We start from the raw sequence: 20,466 nt of genomic DNA on the forward strand, positions 1-20,466 counted from the left end.
TAGTGTTGATCATAACATCTATATTAAGATGCTTAAGGAAGTTATTTTCCCATGTTTCGGAGTCCCTGGATATTTAATGACTGATGGTGGTTCACATTTTATTCATGGTGCTTTTAGTAAGATGCTTCCTAGGTATGATGTTAACCATAGAATTGCATATTCCTGTCATCGTCGGTCTAGTGGTGAAGTAGAATTAACCAATAGAGAAATAAAAATTAATATTTCAAAAGACTGTCAATAGGTCTCGAAAGAATTGGTCTAAGAAATTAGATGATGCATTGTGGGCCTATAGAAGAGCTTATAAAAATTCTATGGGTATGTCGCCTTACAAAATGGTTTATGGGAAAGCATGTCATTTACCTCTTAAGTTAGAATATAAAGCTTATTGGGAAATTAAGGAACTCAACTACGATTTCAAACTTGTTGGTGAAAAGAGGTTATTTGATATTAGCTCATTAGATTAATGGAGAACTCAAGCTTATGAAAATGCCAAACTATTTCAAAGAAAAAGTTAAAAGATGGCATGACAAAAGAATCCAAAAGCGAGAATTCAAAGTTGGTGAATATGTTCTATTGTACAATTCTTGTCTTATATTCTTTGCAGGAAAACGTCTATCCAAATGCGAAGGACCACATATTATCGAAGAAGTTTATCGGTCTGGAACTATTAAGATCAATAATCCCAAAGGCACTAAACCGAAGGTGGTCAATGGATAAAAATAAAGCACTATATTTCAGGCACACCAATTAATGTTGAAACAAATATTATCCAAACCATGACACCGGAGGAGCACATTAGGGAGACCTTCCAGAACACTCGAGAACCCTTGAAAGGAAGAGGTATGTGATATGTAAGTAAACGGGCTCAAAAAAATCTGCAAAAATATTTTTTTGGCAGTTTTGGAGTTTTAGTAAAATTAGGAAAGTGAGAAACACACGAGAAGGCAATCAGGTGTCCACTAGACACGAGGGCACGCTAGGCCCCCTGGCGCCGCCTTATGTCTAGTGGGCCCCTCGGGTACCTTCCTCGCTCCGTTTTCCTGTGGAACACGTATTCCCTTGTATAAAAATCATATATATATATATAAACTCTATTCATCACCCAGGGTGCAGAATAAATTATTCCTCACTCGAGGTAATTTTACGACCATTTCATAAGTAAATTAAATTTGAAATGCAAATAGATACATTTATATTGATTAACTACGGAAAATTTGCCATAAGAAAACAAAAATATAGATCATAAGACCAGAAAAATCGCATTTTATGTATAATTTACACTATGTTTTTATGTTTGTAATTTTACGTGACATAAAATATTTTTTACGGTGACTAGGTATTTTTTTACGGTCTCTTTTTACGTATGAGATAAGATTAAAATTTAAGAAACGTAAAATTACGGTGTATTAATGTGAAAATAGAGGGGGGGTGAAGAATAACTATTCCTCATCCAGGGTGACGAATAGCGCGACCCAGGGTGCAGAATAAATTATTCCTCACTCGAGGTAATTTTACGACCATTTCATAAGTAAATTATACATATCCCAGTGATTTGACCCCAGTACCACGGAGAAATCCTCTGTTCTTGTTTCATTCTATTTTTCTGTCAAAACTATCAAGTCGGGCATCATGTCGTCTTCCTCCTCCAACCACTTGGAAGAAGATGCTTGGCTTATGAAGATGAAGGTGAAAAAGGAGGAACCGAAAGAAACTATCAAAGAGGAATTCACTTCTCCCTTTCAATCTAAGGGCTGACACGAAGAATTCACGAGCTCAGTCCTGCCAAATTCGGTTAAACCTCCCAATGCTAAGTTCATCTCTTATAATAACTTGAGAAAGAGTGTTGCGTTTTCCCCCATAGCCAGGATACATCCGTGGGTGGACGGTGCCTTACCTGTCACCAGAAAGCAACATAAGGAAATAATGGAGCTCAAACATCTAGTTAACAAGCTCGAGGAGGAAAATCATATCCTGAGGGGCATCATTGTCAAGAATCTACCATTTTCACCACCAAAGAAGGAGATTTGAGTACACGTGTATGGTCACTCCCCTTTGCTTCTTCCAAGCTTGGGGGAGGCGCCCTGGTATCGTATCACCATCACCCTTATTTATCTTAATCAATCCTAGTTTGATATTTAGTTATTTAGTGATCTGGTCAAATAAAAGTTTAGTTCAATCTTTTTCTTTTGAGTGCTAGTTTTGATCTATCTATCTATCTATGTAACCGAGTGAGAGCTATACAATAAAGTTTAGTTTGAGTTTTGCTTCTCTACTTTCTTGTTGCAATCAAAATAAAGGGAAATAATGAAAAAGATCATATGCCAATCTTATAGTAAGTAGTGACATCACATAAGGAAAAATATAAGTGGTAAAATTGTTGAAGGTTGACAAACATAGCATTGGTCGGTGATGCAACACATGAGAGAATAATAAGGGAAGAGAAGATTTACATGCAAATACACTATCCTTGACATCTTTTATGATTGTGAGCCCCCATTAATTATAATATGCCAAAATTGTTGACATTGGACAAGGAAGACAACGTAATGATTTATGCTTGTTCACATTCACATAGAAGTTATATTGTTATAGATCCTCTAACATGTGGTGCTTTCCCAATACCTTTGCTATCCAAAAACTCCGCACTAAGTAGAGATACTACTTGTGCATCCAAAACCTCAAACCCAAACCTATGTTTCAAGAGTCCAACATACCTACCTATGGATTGAGTAAGATCCTTCAAGTAAGTTGTTATCGGTGCACAAAGCAATAAAAAATGCTTATAAATATGTTTGATCATTTAGAGTAAAAGAAATTAAGCGTTGTACAAACTTGTGATGGCGATAATAAAAGCGAGGATCGGATAATAAAGGTTGCTGTCACAAAGGGCAATAGAACGTAAAGTTCCTTTGCACTAAGAGATTTAGCATACAACCCAAAAAGTGCATGACAACCTCTACTTCCTGCTACGGCAACACACAACAACGCCAGAAATTGACACGTTGACGGAGACTGGGCTTGCGTTGGTTTTTTCCTTGAAGAGGAAAGGGTGATGCAGCACAGGAGCAGTAAGTATTTCCCTCAGTTTGAGAACCAAGGTATCAATCCAGTAGGAGAATTTCGTCAAGTCCAGAGTACCTGCACAAACACAAAAGAGCTTGCACCCAACGCTATAAAGGGGTTGTCAAGCCCTTCAAGATTGTTTGCAAAGTGAGATCTGAAGGCGGAAAGTGCAACGAAGTAAACAGTGTAAGGCTGAAAATATGGTGTGGAGTAGACCCGGGGGCCATAGTGTTCACTAGAGGCTTCTCTCAAAATAGCAAGTATTACGGGGGGTGAACAAATTACTGTCCAGCAATTGATAGAACCACGCAAAGTCATGACAATATCTAAGACAATGATCATACATATAGGCATCACGTCCGAGACAAGTAGACCGATACTTTCTGCATCTACTACTATTACTCCACGCATCGACCGCAATCCAGCATGCATCTAGTGTATTGAGTTCATGACAAACAGAGTAATGCCTTAAGCAAGATGACATGATGTAGAGGGATAATCTCAAACCAATGATGAAAACCCCATCTTTTTACCCTTGATGGCAACAACACGATGCGTGCCTCGCTACCCCTTCTGTCACTGGGTGAGGTCACCGCATGGTATGAACCCAAAACCAAGCACTTATCCATTGCAAGAATCATAGATCTAGTTGGCCAAACAAAACCCACAACTCGAAGAGAATTACAAGGATATGAAATCATGCATAAGAGAGATCAGAAGAAACTCAAATAAGATTCATAGCTAATCTGATCATAAATCCACAATTCATCGGATCTCGACAAACACACCGCAAAAGAAGATTACATCGGATAGATCTCCATGAAGATCATGGAGAACTTTGTATTGAAGATCCAAGAGAGAGAAGAAGTCATCTAGCTACTAGCTATGAACCCGTAGGTCTATGGTGAACTACTCACGCATCATCGGAGAGGTCATGGTGTTGATGAAGAAGCCCTCCGTGTCCGAATCCCCCTCCGGCAGGGCACCAGAACGTGCCCCAGATGGGATGTTGCGGAGACAGAAGCTTGCGGCAGCGGAAAAGTACTTTCGATGATCTCCTGATTTTTTCTGGGATTTTAGGGAATATATAGGTGCAAAACCTAGGGCAGAGGTGGCCCAGAGAGCCCACAAGCCAGGGTGGCGCCCCCCTGGCCGCGCCATGAGGGCTTGTGGGGTCCCTGGAGGCCCCCTGCCCTGATTCTCCGGCGTTCCGATCTTTTTTTGTTTCGGAAAAAATCTTTTTGGAAGTTTCATTCCGTTTGCACTCCGTTCAAAATCCTCCTCTGAAAGGGGTCAAAAACATGGAAAAAAACAGGAACTGGCACTTGGCACTGAGTTAATAAGTTAGTCCCAGAAAATATATAAAAGGCATACAAAACATCCAAAGTTTGACAAGATAATAGCATGAAACCATCAAAATTTATAGATACGTTGGAGACGTATCAAGCATCCCCAAGCTTAACTCCTCCTCGGCCTCGAGTAGGGAAGTGATAAAGAATGAATTTTTAATGTGGAATGCTACCTAGCATAGTTGTCCTTTGCAACTTATTTCACATGACATGACTGTTCAGATCCGTAAGATTCAAAACAATAGTTTGCTATTGACATGAAAACAATAATACTTCAAGCAAACTAGCAAGGTAATCATGAACTTTCAAAATAACAAGGCCAATGAAAGTTATCCCTACAAAATCATACAGTCTGGCTATGCTCCATCATCCTCACACAACGAATGTAAATCATGCACAACCCCGGTGTTGGCCAAGTAATTGTTTTCGCACTCTTACTTGCTCAAACTTTTTATAACTATCACGCAATACATGAGCGTGAGCCATGGAATAGAGTGTGGTGGTGGTTGTGAGACAAAAAGGAGGAGATGGTCACATTGACTCGGCGTATCAAAAGGCTATGGAGATGCCCATTAATAGATATCAATGTGAATGAGTAGGGATTGCCATACAAAGGATGCACTAGAGCTATAAGTATGTGAAAGCTCAAAAGTAGAACTAGTGGGTGTGCATCCAACTTGCTTGCTCACGAAGACCTAGGGCAATTTTGAGGAAGCCCATCATTGGAATATACAAGCCAAGTTATATAATGGAGATTCCCACTAGCATATGGTGGTGACGAAACGAGAGGCTCTCAATCATGAAGAACATGGTGCTATTACGAAGCACAAGCGTGGAAAAAATAGTAGCATTGTCCCTTCTCTCTTTTTCTCTCTTCTCATTTTTTTTATTTGGGCTCTTGGGCCTCTTTTTTCTCTTTTCTCCTCTTTTTTTTATTGGGCACTTTGGCCTCTCTTTTTTTATTCCTCACATGGGACAATGCTCTAATAATGATGATCATCACACTTTTATTTACTCACAGCTCAAAGCTTAGAAATGACTCTATAGGAAATGCCTCCGGCAGTGTACCGGGATGTGCAACGATCTAGCTTGGCGTATGACGTTGAAAACATCTCGCTAGCTATCTTACGATCATGCAATGGCAATATGAGAGTGACGGCACAAGTCATGAGACGGAACGGTGGGAGTTGCATGACAATATATCTCGGAATGGCTATGAAAATGTCATAGTTGGTAGGTATGGTGGCTATTTTGAGGAAGGCATGTGGTGGGTTTGTGTACCGTCGAAAGTTGCGCGGCACTAGAGAGGCTAGCAATGGTGGAAGGTGGAAGTGCATCTATACCATGGACTCACATTAGTCATGAAGAACTCATATACTTGTTGCGAAAGTTTTTATTAGTAATCGAAACAAAGTGCTAAATGCATACTCCTAGGGGAAGGGTTGGTAGGTGTTAACCATCGCGCGATCCTGACCTCAACACAAAGGATGACAATCAATAGAACAATTATGCTCCGACTTCCTAACATAGTGGTTCACCATACGTGCATGCTACGGGAATCACTAACTTCAACACAAGTATTTCTAGATTCACAACACCCTACTAACATAACTCTTAATATTACCGAATCCACGCCTCAAAACTAATTGAGAGGAATCAAGACTTCTCTTTCTACTCAATGCACATGAAGATGGAGGTTTTTGTATCCTCTTTGGGTACCTATCACCTTTGGGACTACTTTCATAGCATAAGCGAACTACCAAGTCACGCACCGCCGTGCTCTAAAAGATATAGGTGAAGCACATAGAGCAAAATTATCTAGCTCAAAAGATATAAGTGAAGCACTATGAGCATTCTAGCAAAAGCACGATGAGTGCATGTCTCTCTCTCTCAAAAGGGTGTGCAGCAAGGATGATTGTGACCAAACAAAAAGAAAAGACTCCTACGATACAAGACGCTCTAAGCAAAACACATATCATGTGGTGAATAAAAATATAGCTCCAAGTAATATTACCGATGGATTGAAGACAAAAGAGGGGATGCCTTCCCGGGGCATCCCCAAGCTTAGGCTTTTTGGTGTCCTTGAATTTGGCTTGCGATGCCTTGGGCATCCCCAAGCTTGAGCTCTTTCCACTCCTTATTTCTTTGTCCATGAGAACATCACCCAAAACTTGAAAACTTCACAACACAAAACTTAAACGGAAACTCGTGATAACATTAGCACAAGAAAACAAACTACCACCTCTTTTGGTACTGTAGAAAACTTGAATTCTAACTATATTGGTGTTGGGCTACTGTATTCTCACTTTTCCATGGCTAGCACCCCCCGATACTAACCATAGTTTCATCAAAACAAGCAACCAACTCAACAAAAACAGAATCTGTCAAAAATAGACCAGTCTGTAGCAATCTTTATACTTCATGTACTTTTGGTACCTCAAAAATTCTAAAAAATTACGACTGCCTGGGGAAAATGCATATCAACCAGAAGCAGAAAGAATCAACTCAAAAGCTCTTTCTGAATAAAAATGAAAAATCATCTCGTGAGCAAAAAGTTTCTGTCTTTTTCCAGCAGGATCAAACAACGATTACCAAGACTAGTCATAAAGGTTTTGCTTGGATCAAACACAAAAAGAAACACAAATAACACAAAAAACACAATCACAACAGAATTATGATGGTGTGGACGCAACAAAACAGAAAGAAAATAAATAAATTCATTGGGTTGCCTCCCAACAAGCGCTACTGTTTAACGCCCTTAGCTAGGCATAAAAGCGATAGAATCACGTATCGTCGTCTTTGGTGCTCAGACCATAAGTAGCGTGATCACTTATCATCTTAAGGTTTTCAACTTTCTTGCTGGATGATTCACCACTACTTTTAGGAACAAAAACAGACTTGGTGATTTTATTGTGGGCAAAATTTGGAGTATTCTGCACAGCGGCAAAACCGGAACCCAAATTGGTTATAACATCCTCTAGTTTGCCAATCCTAGCGGAATCATGACCTAGTTTTTCGTTAACTGTGGGTTCCTTCTCCTTTAAATTTTTCAAAACCATTCCCACCTTGGATCCGTACTGAGTGATTTGATTGTGGATCTTTTTATCCAAATTCTCAATGAGTTCGATCGTAGCAACTTTATTTTCAATGACGTCCAGCCTACGCATCACATGTTCCAAAGTTAAGGTAGTTCCATTAACCATGAGTGGGGGTGAGCCTACCAAATTTATCACAGCTCCGTAAGAATCAACGGTATGGCTACCCAAGAAATTTCCACCTATGATGGTGTCAAGAATATACCTATTCCAAGGAGAAACACCCACATAAAAACTACGAAGCAGGACAGCACTGGACTGCTTATGAGTAGATCTACTCTGAGCATTGCAAATCCTATACCAAGCGTCCTTTAAGTTTTCTTCCTCAATTTGTTTGAAATTGAGGACTTCGCTCTCGGGAGTATCGTTTGAAGTGGTGGATCTAGCCATGAGGACAGGTAGACTATCCCACACAGACGAACAGAAAGCAAGCGAGAGAAAGGGCGAACGAAAAGGCGAACGAAAAAGGCAAATTGGTGAAGTGGGGGAGAGGAAAACGAGAGGCAACTGGCAAACAAAGTAAATGCAAGAGATGAGTTTGCGACACTTACTTGGATGAGTTCTTGACTTGATCCTCCCCAGCAACGGTGCCAGAAATTATTCTGCTATGGCAACAGACAACAGCGCCAAAAATTGACACGTTGACGGAGACTGGGCTTGCTTTGGTTTTTTCCTTGAAGAGGAAAGGGTGATGCAGCACAGGAGCAGTAAGTATTTCCTTCAGTTTGAGAACCAAGGTATCAATCCAGTAGGAGAATCTCATCAAGTCCAGAGTACCTGCACAAACACAAAAGAGCTTGCACCCAACGCTATAAAGGGGTTGCCAATCCCTTCAAGATTGTTTGCAAAGTGAGATCTGAAGGCGGAAAGTGCAACGAAGTAAAAAGTGTAAGGCTGAAAATATGGTGTGGACTAGACCCGGGGGCCATAGTGTTAACTAGAGGCTTCTCTCAAAATAGCAAGTATTACAGTGGGTGAACAAATTACTGTCGAGCAATTGATAGAACCGCTCAAAGTCATGACAATATATAAGGCAATGATCATACATATAGGCATCACGTCCGAGACAAGTAGACCGATACTTTCTGCATCTACTACTATTACTCCACACATCGACCGCTATCCAGCATGCATCTAGTGTATTGAGATCATGACGAACAGAGTAATGTCTTAAGCAAGATGGCATGATGTAGAGGGATAATCTCAAACCAATGATGAAAACCCCATCTTTTTACCCTTGATGGCAACAACATGATGTGTGCCTCGCTACCCCTTCTGTCACTGGGTGAGGTCGCCGCACGGCATGAACCCAAAACCAAGCACTTATCCCATTGCAAGAATCATAGATCTAGTTGGCCAAACAAAACCCACAACTCGAAGAGAATTACAAGGATATGAAATCATGCATAAGAGAGATCAGAAGAAACTCAAATAAGATTCATAGATAATCTGATCACAAATCCACAATTCATCGGATCTCGACAAACACACTGCAAAAGAAGATTACATCGGATAGATCTCCATGAAGATCATGGAGAACTTTGTATTGAAAATCCAAGAGAGAGAAGAAGCCATCTAGCTACTAGCTATGGACCTATAGGTCTATGGTGAGCTACTGACGCATCATCGGAGAGGTCATGGTGTTGATGAAGAAGCCCTCCGTGTTCGAATCCCCCCAACGGCATGGCACCAGAACGTGCCTCAGATGGGATCTTGCGGAGACAGAAGCTTGAGGCGGCGGAAAAGTACTTTTGTTGATCTCCTGATTTTTTCTGGGATTTTAGAGAATATATAGGCGCAAAACCTAGGGCAGAGGTGGCCCAGGGAGCCCACAAGCCAGGGTGGCGCGGCCCCCCTGGCCGCGCCATGAGGGCTTGTGGGGTCCCTGCAGGCCCCCTGCCCTGATTCTCCGGCTTCCCGATCTTTTTCTGTTTCAGAAAAAATCTTTTTGGCAGTTTCATTCCGTTTGGACTCCGTTCAAAATCCTCCTTTGAAAGGGGTCAAAAACATGGAAAAAACAGGAACTGGCACTTGGCACTGAGTTAATAAGTTAGTCCCAAAAAATATATAAAAGGCATACAAAATATCCAAAGTTTGACAAGATAATAGCATGAAACCATCGAAAATTATAGATACGTTGGAGACGTATCACTTCCCTCTGCGAAGGGCCTATCTTTTACCTTTATGTCTTTTACTTTTATGTTAGAGTCAAAATATTTTCCTCTACTTCCCTATTCTTCTCTTTGGCAAGCATCATGCGGTGGGGAAAGATCTAAACATATATATCGAGATGAATCTGAGTGGACATGAGTTATTATTGTTGACATCGCCCTTGAGGGCAATACATTGGGAGGCAACCCAATAAGCCCCTATCTTTCTCTGTGTCCGGTTGAAACCTTTTACTCATAAGTATGCGGTGAGTGTTAGCAATTATAGAAGACCAAATGATGGTTGAGTATGTAGACTTGCTTAAAAGCTCCAATATGTGACCCTTCTTGAGAATATGATGAATTGTGTTGCAAAGTTGACTGAGAACATAGTTTGTTAGTTTTAATAGAGTTTTTGCTTCATACTTCAATGTTGTGATGAATTGCTACTTGTTTATAAGAACCCTTTATGATAAAAGTTATATGATGAAAATGTTGTGATGAAGTATTTTATAAAGTTTTATTTGTTGTTATAATAATAAGCATGATGCTTCTATGTCTGTATTTTGTTATTACCGACACTTCTCTCTCAAAGCATTTGGTCATGATTTTCGTTACCGGCTTTCGCTTGAGGACAAGTGAGGTCTAAGCTTGGGGGATGTGATATGTCCATTTTGCATCATGTTTTATTACTGTTATTTATAGTGTTTTTATGCATTTTGCCACTTGGTGGAGTAATTCTAATGCATTTTCTCTCATAATATGCAAGGTTTACATCAAGTGGGAGAATACCCACAGATGGAATTCTGAACCTGAAAAAGCTACGTCAGAGATACCTATTCTGCACATCTCCAATTAAGCTGAAAATTTACGGAGATTTATTTTATAATAAATAAAAAAATACTAGAACGAAGAAGTGTCAGAGGGGGCCACCAGGAGGCCACTAGACACCAGGGCACGCCAGGCACTCCTGGCGCGACCCGATGTCTAGTGGGCCACCTGGCTCACCTATGGCGCCCATCTTCTAGTATATATTCTCCTTTGACCTAAAACTTAGGGAGAGGACTTTCGGAACGGAACACCGCCGTCTCGAGGCGGAACCTGGGCATGATCACTTTTGTCCTTCGGTGGAGCGATTCTGCCGGAGGAACTTCCCTCCCAGAGGGGGTAACCGATGACATCGTCATCACCAACAACCCTCTCATCTTGGGGAGGTCAATATTCATCAACATCTTCACCAGCACCACCTCCTATCAAAACCCTAGTTCATCTCTTGTACTCAATCTTGTACCAGAACCTCGGATTGGTACCCGAGGTGTGTCTGGTAGTGTTAATTACATCTTGTAGTTGATGCTTTATGGTTTACTTGGTGGAAGATTATATGTTCAGATCCATTATTCTATTCAATACCTCTCTGATCATGAACATATTTATCACTTGTGAGTAGTTACTTTTGTTCTTGAGGTCATGGGAGAAATCATGTTGTAAGTAGTCATATGAAGTTGATATTCGTTTGATATTTTGATGATATGAATGTTGTGATTCCCTTAGTGGTGTAATGTGAACGTCGACTACATAACACTTCACCATATTTTGGGCCTAAGGGAATGCATTTTGGAGTAGTAATTAGAGGGTGGGTTGCAAGAATGACAAAAACTTAAACCCTAGTCTATGCACTACTTCGTAAGGGGCTGATTTGGATCCCCATGTTTAATGCTATGGTTAGAATTTATTCTTAATACTTTTTCTCTTACTTGCGGATGCTTGCGGGAGGGTTAATCATAAGTGGGAGGTTTGCTCAAGTAAGAACAACACCCAAGCACCAGTCAGCCCAAATATCAAATTATCAAAATACCGAATGCAAATTAACCCAACATGACGAAAGTGACTAGATTAAATTCCCGTGTGCCCTCAAGAACACGTTGCCTATTATAAGAAACTCTTTTGACATGTCCTTTGACACAAAAGGATTGGGCTACCTTGTTGGACCTATTGTTACTCTTGATACATGATCAATTGTTATAATTATCTTGCTATCTAACAACTTGTTACCGCTATTTCAGTGCTTGCAGAAATTACCTTGCTAAAAACCGCTTGTCATTTCCTTGTGCTCCTTGAGTTCGACACTCTTATTGAAAGGACTACGATTGACCCAATAGACTTGTGGGTCATTAGTGGCTGCTCCATATCGTAAAATGTGATTAAAATTTCTCTGAGGAAGACGAAATATATGGTGCTGGAATTAAGTCAAGAGGGGGGGGGGCACAAGCCACCATGGCGCGCCCCTGGCTTATGGGCCATGGGTGTCCCCTCTCTGGCACTTCTTTTCTCTAGTATTTTTTATTTTTTCAAAAAGAAATACTCCCTCCGTCCGGAAATACTTGTCCTAGAAGTGAATGAATCTAGACTTATTTTAGTTATAGATAAATCCATTATATTCATTTCTAAGACAAGTATTTCCGGACAGAGGGAGTATCCGTAAAGTTTCATCCAATTTTGAGAACCTTTTATTTCGCACGAAAATAACACCAAGGTAGCTATGCTGAAAATAGCACCATCACGGGTTATTTTCACTCAAATCATGCAAAATTAGAGACCAAAACAAGAGCATAAGTGTTTGGAAAAGTATGTACAATGGAGATGTATCAAATCCCCAAGCTTAAATCATTGCTTGTCCTTGCTATCCCACATACAACATCGCCATAAATTGACACGTTGACAGAGGCTGGGCTTGCATTGGTTTTTCCCTTGAAGAGGAAAGGGTGATGCAACACAGGAGCAGTAAGTATTTCCCTCAGTTTGAGAACCAAGGTATCGATCCAGAAGGAGGGTCTCGTCAAGTCGAGAGTACCTGCGCAAACACAAACAAGCTTGCACCCAACGCTTCAATCCCTTCAAGATTGTTTGCAAAGTGAGATCTGATGGCGGAAAGTGCAACGAAGTAAAAAGTGTAAGGCTGAAAATATGGTGTGGAGTAGACCCTAGGGGCCATAGTGTTCACTAGAGGCTTCTCTCAAAATAGCAAGTATCAAGGTGGGTGAAAAAATTACTGTCGAGCAATTGATAGAACCGCGCAAAGTCATGACGATATCTAAGGCAATGATCATACATATAGGCATCATGTCCGAGACAAGTAGACCGATACTTTGTGCATCTACTACTATTACTCCATACATCGACCGCTATCCAGCATGCATCTAGTGTATTGAGTTCATGACGAACAGAGTAACGCTTTAAGCAAGATGACATGATGTAGAGGGATAATCTCAAACCGATGATGAAAACCCCATCCTTTTACCCTTGATGGCAACAACACGATACGTGCCTCGCTACCCCTTCTATCACTGGGTGATGTCACCGCACGGTATGAACCCAAAACCAAGCACTTTTCCCATTGCAAGAATCATAGATCTAGTTGGCCAAACAAAACCCACATCTCGAAGAGAATTACAAGGATATGAAATCATGCATAAGTGAGATCAGAAGAAACTCAAATAAGATTCATAGATAATCTGATCATAAATCCACAATTCAACGGATCTCGACAAACACACCGCAAAAGAAGATTACATCGGATAGATCTCCATGAAGATCATGGAGAACTTTGTATTGAAGATCCAAGAGAGAGAAGAAGCCATCTAGTTATTAGCTATGGACCCATAGGTCTATGGTGAACTACTCACGCATCATCGGAGAGGTCATGGTGTTGATGAAGAAGCCCTCCGTGTCCGAATCCCCCCTTCGGCAGGGCACCAGAATGTGCCCCAGATGGGATCTTGCGGAGACAGAAGCTTGCGGCGGCGGAAAAGTACTTTCGATGATCTCCTGATTTTTTTGGGATTTTTAGGGAATTTATAGGCGCAACCCCTAGGTCAGGGGACGCTCAGGGGGGCCACAAGCCTGGATGGTGCGGCCTCCCCCGTGGCCGCGGGGTGGGGGCTTGTGGGGCCCCTGGGGCTCCCCTGCCTTGGCTCCCAAGCTCCCTGATCTTCTTCCGTTCCAGAAAAAATCTTTTCAGGGATTTTCTTCCCTTTGGACTCCGTTTCAAAATCTCCTCTGAAAGGGGTCAAAAACATGGAAAAAATAGGAACTGACAGTTGGCACTGAGTTAATAAGTTAGTCCCAAAAATATATAAAAGGCATGCAAAACATCCAAAGTTTGACAAGATAATAGCATGAAACCATCAAAAATTATAGATACGTTGGAGACGTATCAGCCCTCAAGCAATTCAGTTGACAAACTGAAAGTGATAAAAAAACTTTTAGAAACTCATTTGCTTTTGTTGTTGTATACAAGCTTAACTAGTAATCAAGTTTTCAACAAAAATCATGAAGTAAACACATATACGATAACATTTAGCGACCGTAATTCCTCATAACAATAACATAATCAACCATCAAGCAATAATACTATATCTCAAATACCAATATTTTGTCAAAATAACCACGATACGATATGATAATATATCTTACTATCCCTTTGTGAGACCACAAAACATAATGTAGAACACCTCTGAAGTTCACGTAGCGACTATACATTGTAATTTTAGTACAAGACATCCATTCATGCTCACTCCCAACATTAGTTAGACCAAAGGAATGTTAAATTAAGAATGACAACAACGCTCTCCAAATTGGTGCTCGAATGAGAGGGTGATGACTCAACAATAAATTAAAATATAAGTCCTTCCCAGAGGGAAACATGGATTTTCTCATGTACTAGAGCTCATTGTTTAAAACATAGATAATTTCATTTTGAGAGATGTACTTCTCAGTCCATAGTTTACAACATAGTTGACAATATCTTCCATTCTAAATACGTTAATGGTGGTTCCCATGAAAAAAAACTACTCCCCCCCTCCACCATACTAACACAAACCCTGGCTAGCTAAATCAAGAGTGACGAGTGAATAAACTCTTGTCTTGAGTTAAACACACTTAGCATGGAAGATATTGACTACCTTACTGCTCCATGAGCTTTGGGCACACAAAACCATTAGTTATTTAAATATTTAGAGATGACACATGCAAATTTTTATGGAAAGGCAGAGTAATACCATATATATGTAGATATGGTGGACTCTTATGGCTTAATTGTTTCAACATTTTCGTTAGTACAAGTGAAGGTTAGCAAAAGACAGAGAAGCGACCAACTGGAGAGCAACAACAACCATAATCATGCATTTGAATAAATAACATTGAATGATAGCATGAGGATGTTATAAACAATATGAACTTAAATATCAAGGAGGCAATATTGGGTTTGAATCAATTACATGCGCGAACATATGCCAACTCAAGCCACTAGAATTCTTCAGAGGAGGATACCATCCTAACATACTACATCATAATCCATTTAGTGCATGTTGACACCCAAGATAACATATTATGCACTCCTAGCTAATTAAGAATGTCATGAGAAACTACAAAATCTAATCATCATCATACACATGTTTATCCATAATAGGTTGAATCATGACTACTAAGGTAAAACATATTTACAAAAACAAAAACCAAGTCGAGTTCATACCAGCTCTTCTTCAGCATGATGACTTCATCAAATCATCGTCATTGTTGCCTTTAACTTGCACGGCTGAATTATGTGGAAAATATAACATAGTGCAAGCGTGTCGTGGACTAAGCTGAAATCTACAAATACTATATATACAAGAGAAGACAACAAAGTCTTCTGTTAGATCAACAATAAAGCACATAAGAGTAAATTGGAAAATTTTAATGTTGTCTCCCTTTTGAAACAAGACTCGGTAAGATGCAAGTAAATTTTAAAAGAAACAACAAAGAGAACGAGCAAAATGAAACAACTAAGAAGGAACAAAAGATAAACTAGAGGAATCTTTGTGTTAATTCCTAAATAAGTTTAACAAAAAAGAAGAGTTTAGATAAACATAATGAAATATTTTTGGAGTTTTTATTTTTATTTTCTCAATAAGGCGAATAAATGGACGAAAGAAAAGTGAAAAGCAAGAAAATATTTACACCGAAGAACTCCAATAAAGGCACAACAAAAAACAAGAAATATATTTTGTGTTTTTTAATAAAACAAACTCACAACAAAGAAAAAACAAAAAAGAGACAAGAAATGTTATGGCTTTTTGCAACTTTAACAAGAACACAAATCTTGGGCAAGTAACATACCGAACGACAAAGGGAATGCCATACGAGATTATATGAATCCTTGACACCGATGTTCAACCGATAAGATCTTCGGAGAATATGTAGGATCCAATATGGGCATCCAGGTCCCACTATTGGATATTTACCGAGGAGTGCCTCGGGTCATGTCTACATAGTTCTCGAACCCGCAGGGTCTGCACACTTAAGGTTCGATGATGTTTTAGTATAGTTGAGTTATATGTGTGGTTACCGAATGTTGTTCGGAGTCCTGGATGAGATCATGGACGTCACGAGAGTTTCTGGAATTGTCCGAAAACGAAGATTGATATATAGGATGGTTTCATCTGGTCGCCGGAAAGTTTTGGGCAATTCCGGTAGTGTACCGGGAGTGACGAATGGGTTCCGGGTGTTCACCGGGAGGGGCCCACCCACCCGGGAGTGAGCCCAAGGCCCTAGGGTGGCGCCACAAGTCCTTAGTGGGCTGGTGGAGTCAGCCCAAGGAGTCCATGGCGCCACATAAGAAAATACCAAAAAGAAAAGAAAAAGAAAAGGGAAAAAGGGAGGTGGGAAGGAAGAGGAGGACTCCTCCTTCCCAAACCGAATTGGAGGAGGAGTCCTCCTCCTCCCTGGCGGCCGGCGCACCCTTGAGGCCTTGTGCCTCAAGGCTAGCCCCTCCCCCCCTCCTATATATAGTGGTGGTTTAGGGCTTTTTGAGACACAACTTTGCCACGTGCAGCTCTAGCCTAAACCACAAAGTTTCACCTCTAGATAGGATTTTTGCGGAGCTCGGGCGGAGCCCTGCAGGAGTAGATCATCACCACCACCGGAGCACTGTCACACTGCCGGAGAACTCATCTACTTCTCCATCTTGCTTGCTGGATCAAGAAGGCCGAGATCATCGTCGAGCTGTACGTGTGCTGAACGCGGAGGTGTCGTCCGTTCAGCGCTAGATCGGAACGGATCATGGGACGGTTCGTGGGACGGTTCGAGGGATGTGAAGACGTTCCACTACATCAACCGCATTTCTTAACACTTCCTGCTATGCGATCTACAAGGGTACGTAGATCCAATCTCCTCTCGTAGATGGACATCACCATGATAGGTCTTCGTATGCCTAGGAATTTTTTTGTTTCCCATGCAACGTTCCCCAACAGTGGCATCATGAGCTTGGTTCATGCGTAGATGTTATCTCGAGTAGAACACAAAAGGTTTTGTGGAGGGTGATGTTTGATTTGCTTCCCTCAGTCTTTTCTCGATTCGGTGGTATTGTTGGATTGAAGCGGCTCGGACCAACATAACTCGTACGCTTACGAGAGACTGGTTTCATGGATTGACATGCAACCTCGTTGCATAAAGATGACTGGTGGGTGTCGGTTTCTCCAACTTTAGTTGAATTGGTTTTGATCGAGGCGGTCCTTGGAGAGGTTAAATAGCAATTTGCGCATCTCCGTTGTGGTTTTTGCGTAAGTAAGATGCGATCATACTAGATACCCATAGCAGCCACGTAAAATATGCAACAACAAATTAGATGATGTCTAACTTGTTTTTGCAGGGTATGCTTGTGATATGATATGGCCAATGACGTGATGTGATATATTGGATGTATGAGATGATCATGTTGTAATAGTTAATATCATCTTGCACGTCGATGCTACGGCAACCAGCAGGAGCCATAGGGTTGTCTCTAAACTAACGTTTGTGTTTGCAGATGCGTTTACTATATTGCTAGGTTGTAGCTTTAGTCGTAATAGCATAGATAGCACGACAACCTCGATGGCGACACATTGATGGAGTTCATGATGACGGTGGCAAGAAGATCATGCCGGTGCTTAAGTGATGGTGATTAAGAAGCACAAGATGATGGCCATATCATGTCACTTATGAATTGAATGTGATGTTAATCCTCTTATGCACCTTATTTTGCTTAGAACGACGGTAGCATTATAAGGTGATCTCTCACTAAAATTTCAAGATGAAATTGTGTTCTCCTCGACTGTGCACCGCTGCGACAGTTCGTCGTTTCGAGACACCACGTGATGATCGGGTGTGATAGACTCAACGTTCACATACAACGGGTGCAAAACAGTTGCACACACGGAACACTCGGATTAAACTTGACGAGCCTAGCATGTGCAGACATGGCCTCGGAACACAAGAGACCGAAAGGTCGAGGATGAATCCTATAGTTGATATGATTAGCATAGAGATGCTTACCACTGAAACTATTCTCAACTCACGTGATGATCGGACTTGAGTTAGTGGATTTGGATCATGTACCACTCAAATGACTAGAGAGATGTACTTTTTGAGTGGGACTTCTTAAGTAATATGATTAATTGAACTAATTATCATGAACATAGTCAAAGGTCTTTGTGAATTATGATGTAGATTGCGCTATAGCTCTACTATTTTTATATGTTCCTAGAGAAAATTTAGTTGATAGTTGATAGTAGCAACTTTGCGGACTGAGTCCGTAAAACTAAGGATTGTCCTCATTGCTGCGCAGAAGGCTTATGTCCTTAATGCACCACACGATGTGTTGCACCTCGAGCATCGTCTGTGGATGTTGTGAACATGTGACATACACGTTTCTGATGACTACATGATAGTTCAGTGCGTAATACTTAATGGCTTAGAAGCAAGGCGCCGAAGACGTTTTGAAACGTCACGGAATATAAGAGATGTTCTAAGAGATGAAATTGAGATTTCATGCTCGTGCCCTTGTTGAGAGGTATGAAACCTCCGACAAGATTCTTTGTCTACAAAGTAAAGGAGAAAATCTCAATCGTTGAGCATGTGCTCAGATTGTGTGAGTACAACAACCGCTTGAATCAAGTGGGAGTTAATCTTGCAAATGAGATAGTGATGGTTCTCCAAAGTCACTGCCACCAAGCTGCTAGAGCTTCGTGATGAACTATAACATATCAATGATAGATATGATGATCCTTGAGCGATTCGCAATGTTTGACACTACGGAAGTAGAAATCAAGAAGGAGCATCAATTGTTGATGGTTAGTAAAACCACTAGTTTCAAGAAGGGCAAGGGCTAGAAGGGATACTTCATGAAACGACAAACCAGTTGCTGCTCTAATGGAGAAACCCAAGATTGAACCCAAACCCGAGACTAAGTGCTTCTGTTATGAGGAGAACGGTCACTGAAGCGGAGCTACCCTCGATACTTGGTAGATGAGAAGGCTGGCAAAGTCGACAGAAGTATATTTGATATACATGATATTGATGTGTACTTTACTAGTACTCCTAGTAGCACGAGGGTATTAGATACCGGTTCAATTGCTAAGTGATTAGTAACTCGAAATAAAAGCTACGGAATAAACGGAGACTAGCTAAAGGCGAGGTGACGATAGATGTTGGAAGTGTTTCTAAGGTTGATGTGATCAAACATCGCACGCTCCCTCTACCATCAGGATTGGTGTTAAACCTAAATAATTGTTATTTGGTGTTTGCGTTGAGCATGAGCATGATTACATCGTGTTTATTGCAATATGATTATTCATTTAAAGAGAATAATGGTTATTCTATTTGCTTGAATAATTACCTTCAATGGTTTATTGAATCTCGATCGTAGTGTTACACATGTTCATAATATTGGTGCCAAAAGGATACAAAGTAATAATGATAGTACCACTTACTTGTGGCACTGCCGCTTGAGTCATGACGGTATAAATTGCATGAAGAAGCTCCATGGTGATGGATCTTTGTACTCACTCATTTTTGAAATGTTTGAGGCATGCAAACCATACTTATTGGTATTTACGCATGAAGAAACTCCATGCAGATGGATCGTTTGGACTCACTTGATTTTGAATCACTTGAGACATGCAAATCATTCCACATGGAACAAGTGAGTAACTTGTTCGGACTAATACATTTTTTATGTGTGCAGTCCAATGAGTGCTGAGGCACGTAGTGGATATTGTTATGTTCTTACTTCACTGACAATTTGAGTAGATATAGGAGTATTTACTTGATGAATCACAAGTCTGAAATATTGAAAAGTTCAAAGCTATTTCAGAGTGAAGATCGCCATGACAAGAGGATAAACTATCTACGATATGATCATAGAGATGAATATCTGAGTTGTGAGTTTTATTACACAGTTAAGACAATGTGGAAGTTGTTTCGCAATTCATGCCACCTAGAACACCATGGTGTAATGGTGTGTCCGAACGTCATAGCCATGCCCTATTTGATATGGTGCATACTATGATGTCTCTTGTCGAATTACCACTATCGTTTATGGGTTATGCATTAGAGACAACCGCATTCACTTTAAAATAGGGCACCACGTATTTTCATTGAGACAACACGATACGAACTGTGGTATGGCAAAATACCAGAGTTGTCGTTTCTTAAAGTTTGGGGATGTGATGCTCATGTCAAAAAGCTTCAGCCTGAAAAGCTGGAACCCAAAGCGGAAAAGTGCGTCTTCATAGGTTACCTAAAGGAGACAGTTGGGTACACCTTCTATCTCAAATCCGATGGCAAAGTGTTTGTTGCTAAAAATGGAGCTTTTCTTGAGAAGGGGTTTCTCTCAAAAGAATTGAGTGGGAGTGTGGTGGAACTTGATGAGGGTTAGTGAACCGTCACTTCAACCAGTGTGTAGCAGGGCGCACGAAGATGTTCCTGTGGTGCCTACACAAATTGAAGTGGAAGTTG

The sequence above is a fragment of the Hordeum vulgare genome, chromosome 3H (genome assembly GCF_904849725.1).
Source record: "Hordeum vulgare subsp. vulgare chromosome 3H, MorexV3_pseudomolecules_assembly, whole genome shotgun sequence".
Lineage (NCBI taxonomy): Eukaryota > Viridiplantae > Streptophyta > Magnoliopsida > Poales > Poaceae > Hordeum > Hordeum vulgare.